Consider the following 17,761-nt stretch of genomic DNA (forward strand, 5'->3'; position numbering starts at 1 on the left):
TCAAAAATAAAATATTAATAAAATTGGGGTGCAACACGAGGACTTCCCAGGAGGTCACCCATCCTAGTACTACTCTCGCCCAAGCACGCTTAACTTCGGAGTACTGATGGGATACGGTGCATTAGTGCTGGTATGATCGCACCCGTTTTCTTCTTGTTCGCTTTAATCTTTATGCACTCACTATCTTGCTCCCCTCCATTAATTCTTTCAGACTTGAAAAAACGGTGTATGCAACTTTCCTCCCTTGGTAACCGTGCACAAGCTCCAAGGTGAGCGGAGTTATTACTTTCTAGATCTGCCGCATCCCCGGATAAATGTAGTAATATCACGGGGCCCACAATGCACGACGAATGCCAAAAGCCCACTTTTGCACCGTTCCCATTCAGTAATGACGGTCGTGCCGCAAATGGTCCGAGTATCCGGCACGTTGTTTCCAGTTGTCTCGCCGAAACGACATATGGAATTTGCAAATAGTATATCAAAAATAAAATATTAATAAAATTGGGGTGCAACACGAGGACTTCCCAGGAGGTCACCCATCCTAGTACTACTCTCGCCCAAGCACGCTTAACTTCGGAGTTCTGATGGGATCCGGTGCATTAGTGCTGGTATGATCGCACCCGTTTTCTTCTTGTTCGCTTTAATCTTTATGCACTCACTATCTTGCTCCCCTCCATTAATTCTTTCAGACTTGAAAAAACGGTGTATGCAACTTTCCTCCCTTGGTAACCGTGCACAAGCTCCCAGGTGAGCGGAGTTATTCCATTCTAGATCTGCCGCATCCTCGGATAAATGTAGTAATATCACGGGGCCCACAATGCACGACGAATGCCAAAAGCCCAGTTTTGCACCGTTCCCATTCAGTAATGACGGTCGTGCCGCAAATGGTCCGAGTATCTCGCACGTTGTTTCCAGTTGTCTCGCCGAAACAACATATGGAATTTGCAAATAGTATATCAAAAATAAAATATTAATAAAATTGGGGTGCAACACGAGGACTTCCCAGGAGGTCACCCATCCTAGTACTACTCTCGCCCAAGCACGCTTAACTTCGGAGTTCTGATGGGATCCGGTGCATTAGTGCTGGTATGATCGCACCCGTTTTCTTCTTGTTCGCTTTAATCTTTATGCACTCACTATCTTGCTCCCCTCCATTAATTCTTTCAGACTTGAAAAAACGGTGTATGCAACTTTCCTCCCTTGGTAACCGTGCACAAGCTCCCAGGTGAGCGGAGTTATTCTTTTCTAGATCTGCCGCATCCTCGGATAAATGTAGTAATATCACGGGGCCCACAATGCACGACGAATGCCAAAAGCCCAGTTTTGCACCGTTCCCATTCAGTAATGACGGTCGTGCCGCAAATGGTCCGAGTATCCGGCACGTTGTTTCCAGTTGTCTCGCCGAAACGACATATGGAATTTGCAAATAGTATATCAAAAATAAAATATTAATAAAATTGGGGTGCAACACGAGGACTTCCCAGGAGGTCACCCATCCTAGTACTACTCTCGCCCAAGCACGCTTAACTTCGGAGTTCTGATGGGATACGGTGCATTAGTGCTGGTATGATCGCACCCGTTTTCTTCTTGTTCGCTTTAATCTTTATGCACTCACTATCTTGCTCCCCTCCATTAATTCTTTCAGACTTGAAAAAACGGTGTATGCAACTTTCCTCCCTAGGTAACCGTGCACAAGCTCCCAGGTGAGCGGAGTTATTCTTTTCTAGATCTGCCGCATCCCCGGATAAATGTAGTAATATCACGGGGCCCACAATGCACGACGAATGCCAAAAGCCCGCTTTTGCACCGTTCCCATTCAGTAATGACGGTCGTGCCGCAAATGGTCCGAGTATCTCGCACGTTGTTTCCAGTTGTCTCGCCGAAACAACATATGGAATTTGCAAATAGTATATCAAAAATAAAATATTAATAAAATTGGGGTGCAACACGAGGACTTCCCAGGAGGTCACCCATCCTAATACTACTCTCGCCCAAGCACGCTTAACTTCGGAGTTCTGATGGGATCCGGTGCATTAGTGCTGGTATGATCGCACCCGTTTGCTTCTTGTTCGCTTTAATCTTTATGCACTCACTATCTTGCTCCCCTCCATTACATCTTTCAGACTTGAAAAAACGGTGTATGCAACTTTCCTCCCTTGGTAACCGTGCACAAGCTCCCAGGTGAGCGGAGTTATTCCTTTCTATATCTGCCGCATCCTCGGATAAATGTAGTAATATCACGGGGCCCACAATGCACGACGAATGCCAAAAGCCCGGTTTTGCACCGTTCCCATTCAGTAATGACGGTCGTGCCGCAAATGGTCCGAGTATCCGGCACGTTGTTTCCAGTTGTCTCGCCGAAACGACATATGGAATTTGCAAATAGTATATCAAAAATAAAATATTAATAAAATTGGGGTGCAACACGAGGACTTCCCAGGAGGTCACCCATCCTAGTACTACTCTCGCCCAAGCACGCTTAACTTCGGAGTTCTGATGGGATCCGGTGCATTAGTGCTGGTATGATCGCACCCGTTTGCTTCTTGTTCGCTTTAATCTTTATGCACTCACTATCTTGCTCCCCTCCATTAATTCTTTCAGACTTGAAAAAACGGTGTATGCAACTTTCCTCCCTTGGTAACCGTGCACAAGCTCCCAGGTGAGCGGAGTTATTCCTTTCTAGATCTGTCGCTGCCCCGGATAAATGAAGTAATATCGTGGGGCCCACAATGCACTACGAATGCCAAAAGACCGGTTTTGCACCGTTCCCATTCAGTAATGACGGTCGTGTCACAAATGGTCCGAGTATCCGGCACGTTGTTTCCAGTTGTCTCGCCGAAACGACATATGGAATTTGCAAATAGTATATCAAAAATAAAATATTAATAAAATTGGGGTGCAACACGAGGACTTCCCAGGAGGTCACCCATCCTAGTACTACTCTCGCCCAAGCACGCTTAACTTCGGAGTTCTGATGGGATCCGGTGCATTAATGCTGGTATGATCGCACCCGTTTTCTTCTTGTTCGCTTTAATCTTTATGCACTCACTATCTTGCTCCCTTCCATTAATTCTTTCAGACTTGAAAAAACGGTGTATGCAACTTTCCTCCCTTGGTAACCGTGCACAAGCTCCCAGGTGAGCGGAGTTATTCCTTTCTAGATCTGCCGCATCCCCGGATAAATGTAGTAATATCACGGGGCCCACAATGCACGACGAATGCCAAAAGCCCAGTTTTGCACCGTTCCCATTCAGTAATGATGGTCGTGCCTCGCACGTTGTTTCCAGTTGTCTCGCCGAAACGACATATGGAATTTGCAAATAGTATATCAAAAATAAAATATTAATAAAATTGGGGTGCAACACGAGGACTTCCCAGGAGGTCACCCATCCTAGTACTACTCTCGCCCAAGCACGCTTAACTTCGGAGTTCTGATGGGATCCGGTGCATTAGTGCTGGTATGATCGCACCCGTTTTCTTCTTGTTCGCTTTAATCTTTATGCACTCACTATCTTGCTCCCCTCCATTAATTCTTTCAGACTTGAAAAAACGGTGTATGCAACTTTCCTCCCTTGGTAACCGTGCACAAGCTCCCAGGTGAGCGGAGTTATTCCTTTCTAGATCTGCCGCAGCCCCGGATAAATGTAGTAATATCACGGGGCCCACAATGCACGACGAATGCCAAAAGCCCAGTTTTGCACCGTTCCCATTCAGTAATGACGGTCGTGCCGCAAATGGTCCGAGTATCCGGCACGTTGTTTCCAGTTGTCTCGCCGAAACGACATATGGAATTTGCAAATAGTATATCAAAAATAAAATATTAATAAAATTGGGGTGCAACACGAGGACTTCCCAGGAGGTCACCCATCCTAGTACTACTCTCGCCCAAGCACGCTTAACTTCGGAGTTCTGATGGGATCCGGTGCATTAGTGCTGGTATGATCGCACCCGTTTGCTTCTTGTTCGCTTTAATCTTTATGCACTCACTATCTTGCTCCCCTCCATTAATTCTTTCAGACTTGAAAAAACGGTGTATGCAACTTTCCTCCCTTGGTAACCGTGCACAAGCTCCCAGGTGAGCGGAGTTATTCCTTTCTAGATCTGCCGCAGCCCCGGATAAATGTAGTAATATCACGGGGCCCACAATGCACGACGAATGCCAAAAGCCCAGTTTTGCACCGTTCCCATTCAGTAATGACGGTCGTGCCGCAAATGGTCCGAGTATCCGGCACGTTGTTTCCAGTTGTCTCGCCGAAACGACATATGGAATTTGCAAATAGTATATCAAAAATAAAATATTAATAAAATTGGGGTGCAACACGAGGACTTCCCAGGAGGTCACCCATCCTAGTACTACTCTCGCCCAAGCACGCTTAACTTCGGAGTTCTGATGGGATCCGGTGCATTAGTGCTGGTATGATCGCACCCGTTTTCTTTTTGTTCGCTTTAATCTTTATGCACTCACTATCTTGCTCCCCTCCATTAATTCTTTCAGACTTGAAAAAACGGTGTATGCAACTTTCCTCCCTTGGTAACCGTGCACAAGCTCCCAGGTGAGCGGAGTTATTCCATTCTAGATCTGCCGCATCCTCGGATAAATGTAGTAATATCACGGGGCCCACAATGCACGACGAATGCCAAAAGCCCAGTTTTGCACCGTTCCCATTCAGTAATGACGGTCGTGCCGCAAATGGTCCGAGTATCCGGCACGTTGTTTCCAGTTGTCTCGCCGAAACAACATATGGAATTTGCAAATAGTATATCAAAAATAAAATATTAATAAAATTGGGGTGCAACACGCGGACTTCCCAGGAGGTCACCCATCCTAGTACTACTCTCGCCCAAGCACGCTTAACTTCGGAGTTCTGATGGGATCCGGTGCATTAGTGCTGGTATGATCGCACCCGTTTGCTTCTTGTTCGCTTTAATCTTTATGCACTCACTATCTTGCTCCCCTCCATTACATCTTTCAGACTTGAAAAAACGGTGTATGCAACTTTCCTCCCTTGGTAACCGTGCACAAGCTCCCAGGTGAGCGGAGTTATTCCTTTCTATATCTGCCGCATCCTCGGATAAATGTAGTAATATCACGGGGCCCACAATGCACGACGAATGCCAAAAGCCCAGTTTTGCACCGTTCCCATTCAGTAATGACGGTCGTGCCGCAAATGGTCCGAGTATCTCGCACGTTGTTTCCAGTTGTCTCGCCGAAACAACATATGGAATTTGCAAATAGTATATCAAAAATAAAATATTAATAAAATTGGGGTGCAACACGAGGACTTCCCAGGAGGTCACCCATCCTAGTACTACTCTCGCCCAAGCACGCTTAACTTCGGAGTTCTGATGGGATACGGTGCATTAGTGCTGGTATGATCGCACCCGTTTTCTTCTTGTTCGCTTTAATCTTTATGCACTCACTATCTTGCTCCCCTCCATTAATTCTTTCAGACTTGAAAAAACGGTGTATGCAACTTTCCTCCCTTGGTAACCGTGCACAAGCTCCCAGGTGAGCGGAGTTATTCTTTTCTAGATCTGCCGCATCCCCGGATAAATGTAGTAATATCGCGGGGCCCACAATGCACGACGAATGCCAAAAGCCCGGTTTTGCACCGTTCCCATTCAGTAATGACGGTCGTTCCGCAAATGGTCCGAGTATCCGGCACGTTGTTTCCAGTTGTGTCGCCGAAACGACATATGGAATTTGCAAATAGTATATCAAAAATAAAATATTAATAAAATTGGGGTGCAACACGAGGACTTCCCAGGAGGTCACCCATCCTAGTACTACTCTCGCCCAAGCACGCTTAACTTCGGAGTTCTGATGGGATCCGGTGCATTAGTGCTGGTATGATCGCACCCGTTTGCTTCTTGTTCGCTTTAATCTTTATGCACTCACTATCTTGCTCCCCTCCATTAATTCTTTCAGACTTGAAAAAACGGTGTATGCAACTTTCCTCCCTTGGTAACCGTGCACAAGCTCCCAGGTGAGCGGAGTTATTCCTTTCTAGATCTGTCGCTGCCCCGGATAAATGTAGTAATATCGTGGGGCCCACAATGCACTACGAATGCCAAAAGACCGGTTTTGCACCGTTCCCATTCAGTAATGAAGGTCGTGTCGCAAATGGTCCGAGTATCCGGCACGTTGTTTCCAGTTGTCTCGCCGAAACGACATATGGAATTTGCAAATAGTATATCAAAAATAAAATATTAATAAAATTGGGGTGCAACACGAGGACTCCCAGGATGTCACCCATCCTAGTACTACTCTCGCCCAAGCACGCTTAACTTCGGAGTTCTGATGGGATCCGGTGCATTAGTGCTGGTATGATCGCACCCGTTTTCTTCTTGTTCGCTTTAATCTTTATGCACTCACTATCTTGCTCCCTTCCATTAATTCTTTCAGACTTGAAAAAACGGTGTATGCAACTTTCCTCCCTTGGTAACCGTGCACAAGCTCCCAGGTGAGCGGAGTTATTCCTTTCTAGATCTGCCGCATCCCCGGATAAATGTAGTAATATCACGGGGCCCACAATGCACGACGAATGCCAAAAGCCCAGTTTTGCACCGTTCCCATTCAGTAATGATGGTCGTGCCTCGCACGTTGTTTCCAGTTGTCTCGCCGAAACGACATATGGAATTTGCAAATAGTATATCAAAAATAAAATATTAATAAAATTGGGGTGCAACACGAGGACTTCCCAGGAGGTCACCCATCCTAGTACTACTCTCGCCCAAGCACGCTTAACTTCGGAGTACTGATGGGATACGGTGCATTAGTGCTGGTATGATCGCACCCGTTTTCTTCTTGTTCGCTTTAATCTTTATGCACTCACTATCTTGCTCCCCTCCATTAATTCTTTCAGACTTGAAAAAACGGTGTATGCAACTTTCCTCCCTTGGTAACCGTGCACAAGCTCCAAGGTGAGCGGAGTTATTACTTTCTAGATCTGCCGCATCCCCGGATAAATGTAGTAATATCACGGGGCCCACAATGCACGACGAATGCCAAAAGCCCGCTTTTGCACCGTTCCCATTCAGTAATGACGGTCGTTCCGCAAATGGTCCGAGTATCCGGCACGTTGTTTCCAGTTGTCTCGCCGAAACGACATATGGAATTTGCAAATAGTATATCAAAAATAAAATATTAATAAAATTGGGGTGCAACACGAGGACTTCCCAGGAGGTCACCCATCCTAGTACTACTCTCGCCCAAGCACGCTTAACTTCGGAGTTCTGATGGGATCCGGTGCATTAGTGCTGGTATGATCGCACCCGTTTTCTTCTTGTTCGCTTTAATCTTTATGCACTCACTATCTTGCTCCCCTCCATTAATTCTTTCAGACTTGAAAAAACGGTGTATGCAACTTTCCTCCCTTGGTAACCGTGCACAAGCTCCCAGGTGAGCGGAGTTATTCCTTTCTAGATCTGCCGCATCCTCGGATAAATGTAGTAATATCACGGGGCCCACAATGCACGACGAATGCCAAAAGCCCAGTTTTGCACCGTTCCCATTCAGTAATGACGGTCGTGCCGCAAATGGTCCGAGTATCTCGCACGTTGTTTCCAGTTGTCTCGCCGAAACAACATATGGAATTTGCAAATAGTATATCAAAAATAAAATATTAATAAAATTGGGGTGCAACACGAGGACTTCCCAGGAGGTCACCCATCCTAGTACTACTCTCGCCCAAGCACGCTTAACTTCGGAGTTCTGATGGGATACGGTGCATTAGTGCTGGTATGATCGCACCCGTTTTCTTCTTGTTCGCTTTAATCTTTATGCACTCACTATCTTGCTCCCCTCCATTAATTCTTTCAGACTTGAAAAAACGGTGTATGCAACTTTCCTCCCTTGGTAACCGTGCACAAGCTCCCAGGTGAGCGGAGTTATTCCTTTCTAGATCTGCCGCATCCTCGGATAAATGTAGTAATATCACGGGGCCCACAATGCACGACGAATGCCAAAAGCCCAGTTTTGCACCGTTCCCATTCAGTAATGACGGTCGTTCCGCAAATGGTCCGAGTATCCGGCACGTTGTTTCCAGTTGTCTCGCCGAAACAACATATGGAATTTGCAAATAGTATATCAAAAATAAAATATTAATAAAATTGGGGTGCAACACGAGGACTTCCCAGGAGGTCACCCATCCTAGTACTACTCTCGCCCAAGCACGCTTAACTTCGGAGTTCTGATGGGATACGGTGCATTAGTGCTGGTATGATCGCACCCGTTTTCTTCTTGTTCGCTTTAATCTTTATGCACTCACTATCTTGCTCCCCTCCATTAATTCTTTCAGACTTGAAAAAACGGTGTATGCAACTTTCCTCCCTTGGTAACCGTGCACAAGCTCCCAGGTGAGCGGAGTTATTCTTTTCTAGATCTGCCGCATCCCCGGATAAATGTAGTAATATCACGGGGCCCACAATGCACGACGAATGCCAAAAGCCCGCTTTTGCACCGTTCCCATTCAGTAATGACGGTCGTGCCGCAAATGGTCCGAGTATCTCGCACGTTGTTTCCAGTTGTCTCGCCGAAACAACATATGGAATTTGCAAATAGTATATCAAAAATAAAATATTAATAAAATTGGGGTGCAACACGAGGACTTCCCAGGAGGTCACCCATCCTAATACTACTCTCGCCCAAGCACGCTTAACTTCGGAGTTCTGATGGGATCCGGTGCATTAGTGCTGGTATGATCGCACCCGTTTGCTTCTTGTTCGCTTTAATCTTTATGCACTCACTATCTTGCTCCCCTCCATTACTTCTTTCAGACTTGAAAAAACGGTGTATGCAACTTTCCTCCCTTGGTAACCGTGCACAAGCTCCCAGGTGAGCGGAGTTATTCCTTTCTAGATCTGCCGCATCCTCGGATAAATGTAGTAATATCACGGGGCCCACAATGCACGACGAATGCCAAAAGCCCGGTTTTGCACCGTTCCCATTCAGTAATGACGGTCGTTCCGCAAATGGTCCGAGTATCCGGCACGTTGTTTCCAGTTGTGTCGCCGAAACGACATATGGAATTTGCAAATAGTATATCAAAAATAAAATATTAATAAAATTGGGGTGCAACACGAGGACTTCCCAGGAGGTCACCCATCCTAGTACTACTCTCGCCCAAGCACGCTTAACTTCGGAGTTCTGATGGGATCCGGTGCATTAGTGCTGGTATGATCGCACCCGTTTGCTTCTTGTTCGCTTTAATCTTTATGCACTCACTATCTTGCTCCCCTCCATTAATTCTTTCAGACTTGAAAAAACGGTGTATGCAACTTTCCTCCCTTGGTAACCGTGCACAAGCTCCCAGGTGAGCGGAGTTATTCCTTTCTAGATCTGTCGCTGCCCCGGATAAATGTAGTAATATCGTGGGGCCCACAATGCACTACGAATGCCAAAAGACCGGTTTTGCACCGTTCCCATTCAGTAATGACGGTCGTGTCGCAAATGGTCCGAGTATCCGGCACGTTGTTTCCAGTTGTCTCGCCGAAACGACATATGGAATTTGCAAATAGTATATCAAAAATAAAATATTAATAAAATTGGGGTGCAACACGAGGACTTCCCAGGAGGTCACCCATCCTAGTACTACTCTCGCCCAAGCACGCTTAACTTCGGAGTTCTGATGGGATCCGGTGCATTAGTGCTGGTATGATCGCACCCGTTTTCTTCTTGTTCGCTTTAATCTTTATGCACTCACTATCTTGCTCCCTTCCATTAATTCTTTCAGACTTGAAAAAACGGTGTATGCAACTTTCCTCCCTTGGTAACCGTGCACAAGCTCCCAGGTGAGCGGAGTTATTCCTTTCTAGATCTGCCGCATCCCCGGATAAATGTAGTAATATCACGGGGCCCACAATGCACGACGAATGCCAAAAGCCCAGTTTTGCACCGTTCCCATTCAGTAATGATGGTCGTGCCTCGCACGTTGTTTCCAGTTGTCTCGCCGAAACGACATATGGAATTTGCAAATAGTATATCAAAAATAAAATATTAATAAAATTGGGGTGCAACACGAGGACTTCCCAGGAGGTCACCCATCCTAGTACTACTCTCGCCCAAGCACGCTTAACTTCGGAGTTCTGATGGGATCCGGTGCATTAGTGCTGGTATGATCGCACCCGTTTTCTTCTTGTTCGCTTTAATCTTTATGCACTCACTATCTTGCTCCCCTCCATTAATTCTTTCAGACTTGAAAAAACGGTGTATGCAACTTTCCTCCCTTGGTAACCGTGCACAAGCTCCCAGGTGAGCGGAGTTATTCCTTTCTAGATCTGCCGCAGCCCCGGATAAATGTAGTAATATCGCGGGGCCCACAATGCACGACGAATGCCAAAAGCCCGGTTTTGCACCGTTCCCATTCAGTAATGACGGTCGTGCCGCAAATGGTCCGAGTATCTCGCACGTTGTTTCCAGTTGTCTCGCCGAAACAACATATGGAATTTGCAAATAGTATATCAAAAATAAAATATTAATAAAATTGGGGTGCAACACGAGGACTTCCCAGGAGGTCACCCATCCTAGTACTACTCTCGCCCAAGCACGCTTAACTTCGGAGTTCTGATGGGATCCGGTGCATTAGTGCTGGTATGATCGCACCCGTTTTCTTCTTGTTCGCTTTAATCTTTATGCACTCACTATCTTGCTCCCCTCCATTAATTCTTTCAGACTTGAAAAAACGGTGTATGCAACTTTCCTCCCTTGGTAACCGTGCACAAGCTCCCAGGTGAGCGGAGTTATTCCTTTCTAGATCTGCCGCATCCTCGGATAAATGTAGTAATATCACGGGGCCCACAATGCACGACGAATGCCAAAAGCCCGGTTTTGCACCGTTCCCATTCAGTAATGACGGTCGTGCCGCAAATGGTCCGAGTATCCGGCACGTTGTTTCCAGTTGTCTCGCCGAAACAACATATGGAATTTGCAAATAGTATATCAAAAATAAAATATTAATAAAATTGGGGTGCAACACGAGGACTTCCCAGGAGGTCACCCATCCTAGTACTACTCTCGCCCAAGCACGCTTAACTTCGGAGTTCTGATGGGATCCGGTGCATTAGTGCTGGTATGATCGCACCCGTTTTCTTCTTGTTCGCTTTAATCTTTATGCACTCACTATCTTGCTCCCCTCCATTAATTCTTTCAGACTTGAAAAAACGGTGTATGCAACTTTCCTCCCTTGGTAACCGTGCACAAGCTCCCAGGTGAGCGGAGTTATTCCTTTCTAGATCTGCCGCATCCCCGGATAAATGTAGTAATATCACGGGGCCCACAATGCACGACGAATGCCAAAAGCCCGGTTTTGCACCGTTCCCATTCAGTAATGACGGTCGTGCCGCAAATGGTCCGAGTATCCGGCACGTTGTTTCCAGTTGTCTCGCCGAAACGACATATGGAATTTGCAAATAGTATATCAAAAATAAAATATTAATAAAATTGGGGTGCAACACGAGGACTTCCCAGGAGGTCACCCATCCTAGTACTACTCTCGCCCAAGCACGCTTAACTTCGGAGTTCTGATGGGATACGGTGCATTAGTGCTGGTATGATCGCACCCGTTTTCTTCTTGTTCGCTTTAATCTTTATGCACTCACTATCTTGCTCCCCTCCATTAATTCTTTCAGACTTGAAAAAACGGTGTATGCAACTTTCCTCCCTTGGTAACCGTGCACAAGCTCCCAGGTGAGCGGAGTTATTCCTTTCTAGATCTGCCGCATCCCCGGATAAATGTAGTAATATCGCGGGGCCCACAATGCACGACGAATGCCAAAAGCCCGGTTTTGCACCGTTCCCATTCAGTAATGACGGTCGTGCCGCAAATGGTCCGAGTATCTCGCACGTTGTTTCCAGTTGTCTCGCCGAAACAACATATGGAATTTGCAAATAGTATATCAAAAATAAAATATTAATAAAATTGGGGTGCAACACGAGGACTTCCCAGGAGGTCACCCATCCTAATACTACTCTCGCCCAAGCACGCTTAACTTCGGAGTTCTGATGGGATCCGGTGCATTAGTGCTGGTATGATCGCACCCGTTTGCTTCTTGTTCGCTTTAATCTTTATGCACTCACTATCTTGCTCCCCTCCATTAATTCTTTCAGACTTGAAAAAACGGTGTATGCAACTTTCCTCCCTTGGTAACCGTGCACAAGCTCCCAGGTGAGCGGAGTTATTCCTTTCTAGATCTGTCGCTGCCCCGGATAAATGTAGTAATATCGCGGGGCCCACAATGCACTACGAATGCCAAAAGACCGGTTTTGCACCGTTCCCATTCAGTAATGACGGTCGTGCCGCAAATGGTCCGAGTATCCGACACGTTGTTTCCAGTTGTCTCGCCGAAACGACATATGGAATTTGCAAATAGTATATCAAAAATAAAATATTAATAAAATTGGGGTGCAACACGAGGACTTCCCAGGATGTCACCCATCCTAGTACTACTCTCGCCCAAGCACGCTTAACTTCGGAGTTCTGATGGGATCCGGTGCATTAGTGCTGGTATGATCGCACCCGTTTTCTTCTTGTTCGCTTTAATCTTTATGCACTCACTATCTTGCTCCCCTCCATTAATTCTTTCAGACTTGAAAAAACGGTGTATGCAACTTTCCTCCCTTGGTAACCGTGCACAAGCTCCCAGGTGAGCGGAGTTATTCCTTTCTAGATCTGCCGCATCCCCGGATAAATGTAGTAATATCACGGGGCCCACAATGCACGACGAATGCCAAAAGCCCAGTTTTGCACCGTTCCCATTCAGTAATGATGGTCGTGCCTCGCACGTTGTTTCCAGTTGTCTCGCCGAAACGACATATGGAATTTGCAAATAGTATATCAAAAATAAAATATTAATAAAATTGGGGTGCAACACGAGGACTTCCCAGGAGGTCACCCATCCTAGTACTACTCTCGCCCAAGCACGCTTAACTTCGGAGTTCTGATGGGATACGGTGCATTAGTGCTGGTATGATCGCACCCGTTTTCTTCTTGTTCGCTTTAATCTTTATGCACTCACTATCTTGCTCCCCTCCATTAATTCTTTCAGACTTGAAAAAACGGTGTATGCAACTTTCCTCCCTTGGTAACCGTGCACAAGCTCCCAGGTGAGCGGAGTTATTACTTTCTAGATCTGCCGCATCCCCGGATAAATGTAGTAATATCGCGGGGCCCACAATGCACGACGAATGCCAAAAGCCCGCTTTTGCACCGTTCCCATTCAGTAATGACGGTCGTTCCGCAAATGGTCCGAGTATCCGGCACGTTGTTTCCAGTTGTCTCGCCGAAACGACATATGGAATTTGCAAATAGTATATCAAAAATAAAATATTAATAAAATTGGGGTGCAACACGAGGACTTCCCAGGAGGTCACCCATCCTAGTACTACTCTCGCCCAAGCACGCTTAACTTCGGAGTTCTGATGGGATCCGGTGCATTAGTGCTGGTATGATCGCACCCGTTTTCTTCTTGTTCGCTTTAATCTTTATGCACTCACTATCTTGCTCCCCTCCATTAATTCTTTCAGACTTGAAAAAACGGTGTATGCAACTTTCCTCCCTTGGTAACCGTGCACAAGCTCCCAGGTGAGCGGAGTTATTCCATTCTAGATCTGCCGCATCCTCGGATAAATGTAGTAATATCACGGGGCCCACAATGCACGACGAATGCCAAAAGCCCAGTTTTGCACCGTTCCCATTCAGTAATGACGGTCGTGCCGCAAATGGTCCGAGTATCTCGCACGTTGTTTCCAGTTGTCTCGCCGAAACAACATATGGAATTTGCAAATAGTATATCAAAAATAAAATATTAATAAAATTGGGGTGCAACACGAGGACTTCCCAGGAGGTCACCCATCCTAGTACTACTCTCGCCCAAGCACGCTTAACTTCGGAGTTCTGATGGGATACGGTGCATTAGTGCTGGTATGATCGCACCCGTTTTCTTCTTGTTCGCTTTAATCTTTATGCACTCACTATCTTGCTCCCCTCCATTAATTCTTTCAGACTTGAAAAAACGGTGTATGCAACTTTCCTCCCTTGGTAACCGTGCACAAGCTCCCAGGTGAGCGGAGTTATTCTTTTCTAGATCTGCCGCATCCCCGGATAAATGTAGTAATATCGCGGGGCCCACAATGCACGACGAATGCCAAAAGCCCGGTTTTGCACCGTTCCCATTCAGTAATGACGGTCGTTCCGCAAATGGTCCGAGTATCCGGCACGTTGTTTCCAGTTGTGTCGCCGAAACGACATATGGAATTTGCAAATAGTATATCAAAAATAAAATATTAATAAAATTGGGGTGCAACACGAGGACTTCCCAGGAGGTCACCCATCCTAGTACTACTCTCGCCCAAGCACGCTTAACTTCGGAGTTCTGATGGGATACGGTGCATTAGTGCTGGTATGATCGCACCCGTTTTCTTCTTGTTCGCTTTAATCTTTATGCACTCACTATCTTGCTCCCCTCCATTAATTCTTTCAGACTTGAAAAAACGGTGTATGCAACTTTCCTCCCTAGGTAACCGTGCACAAGCTCCCAGGTGAGCGGAGTTATTCTTTTCTAGATCTGCCGCATCCCCGGATAAATGTAGTAATATCGCGGGGCCCACAATGCACGACGAAAGCCAAAAGCCCGCTTTTGCACCGTTCCCATTCAGTAATGACGGTCGTGCCGCAAATGGTCCGAGTATCTCGCACGTTGTTTCCAGTTGTCTCGCCGAAACAACATATGGAATTTGCAAATAGTATATCAAAAATAAAATATTAATAAAATTGGGGTGCGACACGCGGACTTCCCAGGAGGTCACCCATCCTAATACTACTCTCGCCCAAGCACGCTTAACTTCGGAGTTCTGATGGGATCCGGTGCATTAGTGCTGGTATGATCGCACCGGTTTGCTTCTTGTTCGCTTTAATCTTTATGCACTCACTATCTTGCTCCCCTCCACTACATCTTTCAGACTTGAAAAAACGGTGTATGCAACTTTCCTCCCTTGGTAACCGTGCACAAGCTCCCAGGTGAGCGGAGTTATTCCTTTCTATATCTGCCGCATCCTCGGATAAATGTAGTAATATCACGGGGCCCACAATGCACGACGAATGCCAAAAGCCCAGTTTTGCACCGTTCCCATTCAGTAATGACGGTCGTGCCGCAAATGGTCCGAGTATCTCGCACGTTGTTTCCAGTTGTCTCGCCGAAACAACATATGGAATTTGCAAATAGTATATCAAAAATAAAATATTAATAAAATTGGGGTGCAACACGAGGACTTCCCAGGAGGTCACCCATCCTAGTACTACTCTCGCCCAAGCACGCTTAACTTCGGAGTTCTGATGGGATACGGTGCATTAGTGCTGGTATGATCGCACCCGTTTTCTTCTTGTTCGCTTTAATCTTTATGCACTCACTATCTTGCTCCCCTCCATTAATTCTTTCAGACTTGAAAAAACGGTGTATGCAACTTTCCTCCCTTGGTAACCGTGCACAAGCTCCCAGGTGAGCGGAGTTATTCTTTTCTAGATCTGCCGCATCCCCGGATAAATGTAGTAATATCGCGGGGCCCACAATGCACGACGAATGCCAAAAGCCCGGTTTTGCACCGTTCCCATTCAGTAATGACGGTCGTTCCGCAAATGGTCCGAGTATCCCGCACGTTGTTTCCAGTTGTGTCGCCGAAACGACATATGGAATTTGCAAATAGTATATCAAAAATAAAATATTAATAAAATTGGGGTGCAACACGAGGACTTCCCAGGAGGTCACCCATCCTAGTACTACTCTCGCCCAAGCACGCTTAACTTCGGAGTTCTGATGGGATCCGGTGCATTAGTGCTGGTATGATCGCACCCGTTTGCTTCTTGTTCGCTTTAATCTTTATGCACTCACTATCTTGCTCCCCTCCATTAATTCTTTCAGACTTGAAAAAACGGTGTATGCAACTTTCCTCCCTTGGTAACCGTGCACAAGCTCCCAGGTGAGCGGAGTTATTCCTTTCTAGATTTGTCGCTGCCCCGGATAAATGAAGTAATATCGTGGGGCCCACAATGCACTACGAATGCCAAAAGACCGGTTTTGCACCGTTCCCATTCAGTAATGACGGTCGTGTCGCAAATGGTCCGAGTATCCGGCACGTTGTTTCCAGTTGTCTCGCCGAAACGACATATGGAATTTGCAAATAGTATATCAAAAATAAAATATTAATAAAATTGGGGTGCAACACGAGGACTTCCCAGGAGGTCACCCATCCTAGTACTACTCTCGCCCAAGCACGCTTAACTTCGGAGTTCTGATGGGATCCGGTGCATTAGTGCTGGTATGATCGCACCCGTTTGCTTCTTGTTCGCTTTAATCTTTATGCACTCACTATCTTGCTCCCCTCCATTAATTCTTTCAGACTTGAAAAAACGGTGTATGCAACTTTCCTCCCTTGGTAACCGTGCACAAGCTCCCAGGTGAGCGGAGTTATTCCTTTCTAGATCTGCCGCTTCCCCGGATAAATGTAGTAATATCATGGGGCCCACAATGCACTACGAATGCCAAAAGCCCAGTTTTGCACCGTTCCCATTCAGTAATGACGGTCGTGTCGCAAATGGTCCGAGATCCGCACGTTGTTTCCAGTTGTCTCGCCGAAACGACATATGGAATTTGCAAATAGTATATCAAAAATAAAATATTAATAAAATTGGGGTGCAACACGAGGACTTCCCAGGAGGTCACCCATCCTAGTACTACTCTCGCCCAAGCACGCTTAACTTCGGAGTTCTGATGGGATACGGTGCATTAGTGCTGGTATGATCGCACCCGTTTTCTTCTTGTTCGCTTTAATCTTTATGCACTCACTATCTTGCTCCCCTCCATTAATTCTTTCAGACTTGAAAAAACGGTGTATGCAACTTTCCTCCCTTGGTAACCGTGCACAAGCTCCCAGGTGAGCGGAGTTATTCCTTTCTAGATCTGCCGCATCCCCGGATAAATGTAGTAATATCACGGGGCCCACAATGCACGACGAATGCCAAAAGCCCAGTTTTGCACCGTTCCCATTCAGTAATGACGGTCGTGCCGCAAATGGTCCGAGTATCCGCACGTTGTTTCCAGTTGTCTCGCCGAAACGACATATGGAATTTGCAAATAGTATATCAAAAATAAAATATAAATAAAATTGGGGTGCAACACGAGGACTTCCCAGGAGGTCACCCATCCTAGTACTACTCTCGCCCAAGCACGCTTAACTTCGGAGTTCTGATGGGATACGGTGCATTAGTGCTGGTATGATCGCACCCGTTTTCTTCTTGTTCGCTTTAATCTTTATGCACTCACTATCTTGCTCCCCTCCATTAATTCTTTCAGACTTGAAAAAACGGTGTATGCAACTTTCCTCCCTTGGTAACCGTGCACAAGCTCCCAGGTGAGCGGAGTTATTCCTTTCTAGATCTGCCGCATCCTCGGATAAATGTAGTAATATCACGGGGCCCACAATGCACGACGAATGCCAAAAGCCCAGTTTTGCACCGTTCCCATTCAGTAATGACGGTCGTGCCGCAAATGGTCCGAGTATCTCGCACGTTGTTTCCAGTTGTCTCGCCGAAACAACATATGGAATTTGCAAATAGTATATCAAAAATAAAATATTAATAAAATTGGGGTGCAACACGAGGACTTCCCAGGAGGTCACCCATCCTAGTACTACTCTCGCCCAAGCACGCTTAACTTCGGAGTTCTGATGGGATCCGGTGCATTAGTGCTGGTATGATCGCACCCGTTTTCT

The 17,761-nt window shown here is 46.3% G+C and overlaps 38 non-coding genes across 38 annotated transcripts; all 38 read right to left on the reverse strand.

Annotated features, from left to right (window-relative positions):
- Positions 1–25: 25 nt before the first annotated feature.
- LOC148860267 (5S ribosomal RNA) lies at positions 26–144 on the reverse strand. Its single transcript, XR_016097502.1, has one exon. It is a non-coding gene; the product is annotated as a 5S ribosomal RNA (ribosomal RNA).
- Positions 145–503: 359 nt separating this feature from the next.
- LOC148860268 (5S ribosomal RNA) lies at positions 504–622 on the reverse strand. Its single transcript, XR_016095586.1, has one exon. It is a non-coding gene; the product is annotated as a 5S ribosomal RNA (ribosomal RNA).
- A 359-nt stretch (positions 623–981) lies between these two features.
- Positions 982–1,100, reverse strand: LOC148860269 (5S ribosomal RNA). Its single transcript, XR_016095587.1, has one exon. It is a non-coding gene; the product is annotated as a 5S ribosomal RNA (ribosomal RNA).
- A 359-nt stretch (positions 1,101–1,459) lies between these two features.
- Positions 1,460–1,578, reverse strand: LOC148860270 (5S ribosomal RNA). Its single transcript, XR_016096730.1, has one exon. It is a non-coding gene; the product is annotated as a 5S ribosomal RNA (ribosomal RNA).
- A 359-nt stretch (positions 1,579–1,937) lies between these two features.
- LOC148860271 (5S ribosomal RNA) lies at positions 1,938–2,056 on the reverse strand. The gene has a single exon (XR_016095887.1). It is a non-coding gene; the product is annotated as a 5S ribosomal RNA (ribosomal RNA).
- Positions 2,057–2,415: 359 nt separating this feature from the next.
- On the reverse strand, positions 2,416–2,534 carry LOC148860272 (5S ribosomal RNA). The gene has a single exon (XR_016095588.1). It is a non-coding gene; the product is annotated as a 5S ribosomal RNA (ribosomal RNA).
- Positions 2,535–2,893: 359 nt separating this feature from the next.
- Positions 2,894–3,012, reverse strand: LOC148860273 (5S ribosomal RNA). Its single transcript, XR_016095696.1, has one exon. It is a non-coding gene; the product is annotated as a 5S ribosomal RNA (ribosomal RNA).
- A 341-nt stretch (positions 3,013–3,353) lies between these two features.
- Positions 3,354–3,472, reverse strand: LOC148860274 (5S ribosomal RNA). Its single transcript, XR_016095589.1, has one exon. It is a non-coding gene; the product is annotated as a 5S ribosomal RNA (ribosomal RNA).
- Positions 3,473–3,831: 359 nt separating this feature from the next.
- LOC148860275 (5S ribosomal RNA) lies at positions 3,832–3,950 on the reverse strand. The gene has a single exon (XR_016095590.1). It is a non-coding gene; the product is annotated as a 5S ribosomal RNA (ribosomal RNA).
- A 359-nt stretch (positions 3,951–4,309) lies between these two features.
- On the reverse strand, positions 4,310–4,428 carry LOC148860276 (5S ribosomal RNA). Its single transcript, XR_016095591.1, has one exon. It is a non-coding gene; the product is annotated as a 5S ribosomal RNA (ribosomal RNA).
- Positions 4,429–4,787: 359 nt separating this feature from the next.
- Positions 4,788–4,906, reverse strand: LOC148860277 (5S ribosomal RNA). Its single transcript, XR_016095641.1, has one exon. It is a non-coding gene; the product is annotated as a 5S ribosomal RNA (ribosomal RNA).
- Positions 4,907–5,265: 359 nt separating this feature from the next.
- LOC148860278 (5S ribosomal RNA) lies at positions 5,266–5,384 on the reverse strand. The gene has a single exon (XR_016096731.1). It is a non-coding gene; the product is annotated as a 5S ribosomal RNA (ribosomal RNA).
- A 359-nt stretch (positions 5,385–5,743) lies between these two features.
- On the reverse strand, positions 5,744–5,862 carry LOC148860279 (5S ribosomal RNA). The gene has a single exon (XR_016095592.1). It is a non-coding gene; the product is annotated as a 5S ribosomal RNA (ribosomal RNA).
- Positions 5,863–6,221: 359 nt separating this feature from the next.
- Positions 6,222–6,339, reverse strand: LOC148860280 (5S ribosomal RNA). The gene has a single exon (XR_016096759.1). It is a non-coding gene; the product is annotated as a 5S ribosomal RNA (ribosomal RNA).
- A 341-nt stretch (positions 6,340–6,680) lies between these two features.
- On the reverse strand, positions 6,681–6,799 carry LOC148860281 (5S ribosomal RNA). The gene has a single exon (XR_016097503.1). It is a non-coding gene; the product is annotated as a 5S ribosomal RNA (ribosomal RNA).
- Positions 6,800–7,158: 359 nt separating this feature from the next.
- On the reverse strand, positions 7,159–7,277 carry LOC148860282 (5S ribosomal RNA). The gene has a single exon (XR_016095593.1). It is a non-coding gene; the product is annotated as a 5S ribosomal RNA (ribosomal RNA).
- A 359-nt stretch (positions 7,278–7,636) lies between these two features.
- LOC148860283 (5S ribosomal RNA) lies at positions 7,637–7,755 on the reverse strand. The gene has a single exon (XR_016096732.1). It is a non-coding gene; the product is annotated as a 5S ribosomal RNA (ribosomal RNA).
- Positions 7,756–8,114: 359 nt separating this feature from the next.
- LOC148860284 (5S ribosomal RNA) lies at positions 8,115–8,233 on the reverse strand. Its single transcript, XR_016096734.1, has one exon. It is a non-coding gene; the product is annotated as a 5S ribosomal RNA (ribosomal RNA).
- A 359-nt stretch (positions 8,234–8,592) lies between these two features.
- Positions 8,593–8,711, reverse strand: LOC148860285 (5S ribosomal RNA). The gene has a single exon (XR_016095889.1). It is a non-coding gene; the product is annotated as a 5S ribosomal RNA (ribosomal RNA).
- A 359-nt stretch (positions 8,712–9,070) lies between these two features.
- Positions 9,071–9,189, reverse strand: LOC148860286 (5S ribosomal RNA). Its single transcript, XR_016095594.1, has one exon. It is a non-coding gene; the product is annotated as a 5S ribosomal RNA (ribosomal RNA).
- Positions 9,190–9,548: 359 nt separating this feature from the next.
- Positions 9,549–9,667, reverse strand: LOC148860287 (5S ribosomal RNA). Its single transcript, XR_016095595.1, has one exon. It is a non-coding gene; the product is annotated as a 5S ribosomal RNA (ribosomal RNA).
- A 341-nt stretch (positions 9,668–10,008) lies between these two features.
- LOC148860288 (5S ribosomal RNA) lies at positions 10,009–10,127 on the reverse strand. The gene has a single exon (XR_016095597.1). It is a non-coding gene; the product is annotated as a 5S ribosomal RNA (ribosomal RNA).
- A 359-nt stretch (positions 10,128–10,486) lies between these two features.
- On the reverse strand, positions 10,487–10,605 carry LOC148860289 (5S ribosomal RNA). Its single transcript, XR_016095598.1, has one exon. It is a non-coding gene; the product is annotated as a 5S ribosomal RNA (ribosomal RNA).
- Positions 10,606–10,964: 359 nt separating this feature from the next.
- LOC148860290 (5S ribosomal RNA) lies at positions 10,965–11,083 on the reverse strand. Its single transcript, XR_016095599.1, has one exon. It is a non-coding gene; the product is annotated as a 5S ribosomal RNA (ribosomal RNA).
- Positions 11,084–11,442: 359 nt separating this feature from the next.
- LOC148860291 (5S ribosomal RNA) lies at positions 11,443–11,561 on the reverse strand. Its single transcript, XR_016096736.1, has one exon. It is a non-coding gene; the product is annotated as a 5S ribosomal RNA (ribosomal RNA).
- Positions 11,562–11,920: 359 nt separating this feature from the next.
- LOC148860292 (5S ribosomal RNA) lies at positions 11,921–12,039 on the reverse strand. The gene has a single exon (XR_016095890.1). It is a non-coding gene; the product is annotated as a 5S ribosomal RNA (ribosomal RNA).
- Positions 12,040–12,398: 359 nt separating this feature from the next.
- LOC148860293 (5S ribosomal RNA) lies at positions 12,399–12,517 on the reverse strand. The gene has a single exon (XR_016096688.1). It is a non-coding gene; the product is annotated as a 5S ribosomal RNA (ribosomal RNA).
- A 341-nt stretch (positions 12,518–12,858) lies between these two features.
- Positions 12,859–12,977, reverse strand: LOC148860294 (5S ribosomal RNA). Its single transcript, XR_016096737.1, has one exon. It is a non-coding gene; the product is annotated as a 5S ribosomal RNA (ribosomal RNA).
- Positions 12,978–13,336: 359 nt separating this feature from the next.
- On the reverse strand, positions 13,337–13,455 carry LOC148860295 (5S ribosomal RNA). Its single transcript, XR_016095600.1, has one exon. It is a non-coding gene; the product is annotated as a 5S ribosomal RNA (ribosomal RNA).
- A 359-nt stretch (positions 13,456–13,814) lies between these two features.
- Positions 13,815–13,933, reverse strand: LOC148860296 (5S ribosomal RNA). The gene has a single exon (XR_016096738.1). It is a non-coding gene; the product is annotated as a 5S ribosomal RNA (ribosomal RNA).
- A 359-nt stretch (positions 13,934–14,292) lies between these two features.
- LOC148860297 (5S ribosomal RNA) lies at positions 14,293–14,411 on the reverse strand. The gene has a single exon (XR_016096739.1). It is a non-coding gene; the product is annotated as a 5S ribosomal RNA (ribosomal RNA).
- A 359-nt stretch (positions 14,412–14,770) lies between these two features.
- LOC148860298 (5S ribosomal RNA) lies at positions 14,771–14,889 on the reverse strand. Its single transcript, XR_016096639.1, has one exon. It is a non-coding gene; the product is annotated as a 5S ribosomal RNA (ribosomal RNA).
- A 359-nt stretch (positions 14,890–15,248) lies between these two features.
- Positions 15,249–15,367, reverse strand: LOC148860299 (5S ribosomal RNA). Its single transcript, XR_016096740.1, has one exon. It is a non-coding gene; the product is annotated as a 5S ribosomal RNA (ribosomal RNA).
- A 359-nt stretch (positions 15,368–15,726) lies between these two features.
- LOC148860300 (5S ribosomal RNA) lies at positions 15,727–15,845 on the reverse strand. Its single transcript, XR_016095601.1, has one exon. It is a non-coding gene; the product is annotated as a 5S ribosomal RNA (ribosomal RNA).
- A 359-nt stretch (positions 15,846–16,204) lies between these two features.
- On the reverse strand, positions 16,205–16,323 carry LOC148860301 (5S ribosomal RNA). Its single transcript, XR_016095602.1, has one exon. It is a non-coding gene; the product is annotated as a 5S ribosomal RNA (ribosomal RNA).
- A 357-nt stretch (positions 16,324–16,680) lies between these two features.
- LOC148860302 (5S ribosomal RNA) lies at positions 16,681–16,799 on the reverse strand. Its single transcript, XR_016096741.1, has one exon. It is a non-coding gene; the product is annotated as a 5S ribosomal RNA (ribosomal RNA).
- Positions 16,800–17,157: 358 nt separating this feature from the next.
- LOC148860303 (5S ribosomal RNA) lies at positions 17,158–17,276 on the reverse strand. Its single transcript, XR_016096742.1, has one exon. It is a non-coding gene; the product is annotated as a 5S ribosomal RNA (ribosomal RNA).
- Positions 17,277–17,635: 359 nt separating this feature from the next.
- LOC148860304 (5S ribosomal RNA) lies at positions 17,636–17,754 on the reverse strand. The gene has a single exon (XR_016095603.1). It is a non-coding gene; the product is annotated as a 5S ribosomal RNA (ribosomal RNA).
- Positions 17,755–17,761: the final 7 nt, after the last annotated feature.

Source organism: Nelumbo lutea, chromosome 4, assembly GCF_056320005.1.
Source record: "Nelumbo lutea isolate HS-2025 chromosome 4, American lotus-T2T, whole genome shotgun sequence".
Lineage (NCBI taxonomy): Eukaryota > Viridiplantae > Streptophyta > Magnoliopsida > Proteales > Nelumbonaceae > Nelumbo > Nelumbo lutea.